This window comes from Coenobita brevimanus, chromosome 45, assembly GCF_032717465.1.
Source record: "Coenobita brevimanus isolate Jiangsu-jjx chromosome 45, ASM3271746v2, whole genome shotgun sequence".
Taxonomy (NCBI): domain Eukaryota; kingdom Metazoa; phylum Arthropoda; class Malacostraca; order Decapoda; family Coenobitidae; genus Coenobita; species Coenobita brevimanus.
In genome coordinates this window covers 11,412,658-11,415,662 of record NC_136998.1, presented here as the reverse complement: position 1 = coordinate 11,415,662, position 3,005 = coordinate 11,412,658, and positions in this window count along the sequence as shown.

Genomic DNA, 3,005 nt, shown 5'->3' with positions numbered 1-3,005 from the left:
TAATGCATCCTTCCCAAACCATTTAGGAAAGTGAGATTAGTGCTATGATGGTGATGATGATGATGATGATACTGGCAGTGACAGTGGTAGCAACGGGAAATAATAGAGATGATGATATGGAGGCTGCCGCTATTGATGATGATGAACACTACTGTTACTAGTACATCTGCTGCTGCTGCTACTGCTACTACTACTACTACTACTACTACTACTACTACTACTTTTTTATTTTTTTAAATATCACCTCCATCCATTGGTGAATTATATTGTGAAGATCAAAACCAACCTTCCTATTACAGTTCACCATTTGAAGTTGTAATGTGAAGGTTAACACTAACCCTCATATTACAATCCGGTGGCCCCAAGCACGCCAACGGCTGTGGTTACCAACCATCTACAGTATATACTATTACTATTATTATTTTATTTTTTTTATTGATATTACAGTGTAAATAAAGACATTTAACTATTGGAGTCGCTGGTCTATGCGACTCTCGACCACTGTAGCTTCGTAATCCATACCCGCAAGAGAGACAGGCCTGAGGGCTGATGATCTTGTGCCTCTGAGACATAGCAGAGCAGACCTCACGAGGGAGAATGAGAGTCGACATCTCATCCAGGCCATAACAGAACTCTGCGGTTGACGTTTCTTCTAAGAAAGAACCTCTGCCCGTCTCGAATAGAATCTCACTGTCTCTGGACCCATCCCACCTGATGTCGTGAACACAAGGGGAGTGAATCGACCGTGGTCCACATGTTGGATCTTTTCTTGATAATTTTTATTTTTTTCTTGCTCATTCCTCTTGTGTGCAGCTTCGAGAGACATGCTGCCATGGGATCGAATATCCTGATGTCGAAGAACGCCCTCTGCCCACGTGTCCAGAAATCTCGAGCACTGACATCCACTCTTGCATCATTTGATGTGTTTGCTGTTCTGTGGGTGAAGTGCTCGCCGTCCAGGGGTAGCAGAGCTGGCTCAATCGTGACATCATGGCATATTTCCTGCAGCATTTTGGCAGTGAGGTCGCGTACTTCATCGTGTCGGATGCAAACAAAGCCTCCCTTCTTGCATACCATTGCATGGTTTGCATCAAAGGCAGTGCCACAAGCACAGTGTTGAGGTAGGTTCTCTATTGGCCACCCATATCTCAAGGCTATGGCATCAATAAATTCTTGTTTGTTGAAGTGGAAGCCTTTTGCCTTGAGAGGCAGGGTTGTGAGCCAGTTCGATGCCCCAACCTCCTGTGCAATTTCAACTCTTCTGCACTGGTCCGGTGTTAGATGTTCGATTATGTGCTGCAGTTGGTCTTTTTGTCTTGCTTCACGCTCCTTGCTTATCTGTGTCTTTATGTCTTTCTGCCTTTGGTGGTCGATTTCACTCGTCTCAACCTGGCCACAGATCTTCTGTGACAAGGATTCGGTGAGCCTGAGTGAATTTCTGTGTTCATAGCTTGCCACGGCTACTGGATTTATAATGCCAAGGCCTCCCATCCTGGGTTGTAGTGCTAGTAGGTCCTTCTCTTCTGGTGTGGGGATGTGGCCATTGGTTAGAGATGGGAGGAATGAATCCCTGATTGCATCCTCCAGTGGTTGTAGCAGCAACTCGATGTCTGGTATGGTCCTCATCACAAAGGTCCACTTGTGCTTTACACCATAGGTAAATGCACTGTATGCTGCATGGGGTTCTGTTTTTATGTGGCTGGATAGTGTATGAATTTCTTCTGCCCATGTCTTTACCTTGTCACTCACATATTTGTCTTTGAATTCCTTGGTTCCAATCACAGCCCCTAGATGCCTCTGACCTTCCTTAGTCACTATCAAGTTTGTGCCTCTAAATGCTTCTTGTGCATCTTGATAGTAAGCTGGTTTCACGATCAAGATGGACTTACTGGCATTAGGGTAGTAACCTATTTCAGGGCCATGAGATGTTACAAGGTCCCACCATTTCCTCACATCCTCAACCTTGCCAGCACCCGTGAGATCATCTGCATAGGCTACCAGTTTTACATTGGTGGCCTCGTATTTGATCTCTTGTTGCAGCACTGTCATCGCCAGGGCGTACATAGCCATGGCAACGGGGTCCCCCTGTGTAGTTCCTTCTGTGGACTGGATTACACCGACGTCGTGAGCCGCTGTCTTACCCACAATGTAGAGGTCTGCTGGTTCTTTGTAGGTGTTTTCCACATATTGGGCAAATGCTGGGCATTTAACCTTGATATTGTGCAGCATTGCCTCCCGGTTGATGGAATTAAATGCATTTGAGGCATCAACTAATAATACTGCCTCACAGTCTTCTTCCTCAAATATTTTCCTCATGGAGTGAACTGCTGCCTCACCTCCTGCCGGCTGGCCTGCACACACCTGGAGGTTGCCAACTGCCTGCTTCACATCATCTTTCATCACCTCCATGATGCATTTTCCTATAATCCGTCTTAAGACTTCACCCACCCCGATGGGCCTGCATCCAGGATTCTTATCAAGGGGGATTAGTCTGCAAGCCGTCAGTGCTTCGATGTTAGTGCACTGACTTGAAGCCAGCTTCCTCGCCAGTGAGGCAATGGTGTTACATAGGTCTGTTGCTGCCTCCCCAAACTTGATGTTACTGAGGATTACTCGCCAAGATTTTGCATCCAGGCCTGACGGTCCTGCCCCTCCCTGTGTGTGCATTGCCTTCCGCGACACCATATCTCCAGTTATCCTGTCATATATGATGGGATTGGGAGGAGTGTAGTTGCCGTCAAGCTTTGACTGGGCACTTGCTTGTCGTGCAGTCGGATGTTTTCCTTTTAGTTGTTCCATTGTTTCATCTGTCAGGTCAAGTACTCCGTTTGATGATTCAGCTGACAGGGATCTTGTTGCCATCGAGACCTTCCCCTGTCTCATCTTGCTGCCAAAAATCCTTGCAACATCGTTGGTATTCTGATTTCTTCTGCCTCGGTTGTTTATTCTCATCTGCAAGGTCCTTGCTTCCTCAAGTAGGTTGTCGATTTCACCTCTTTTCCATG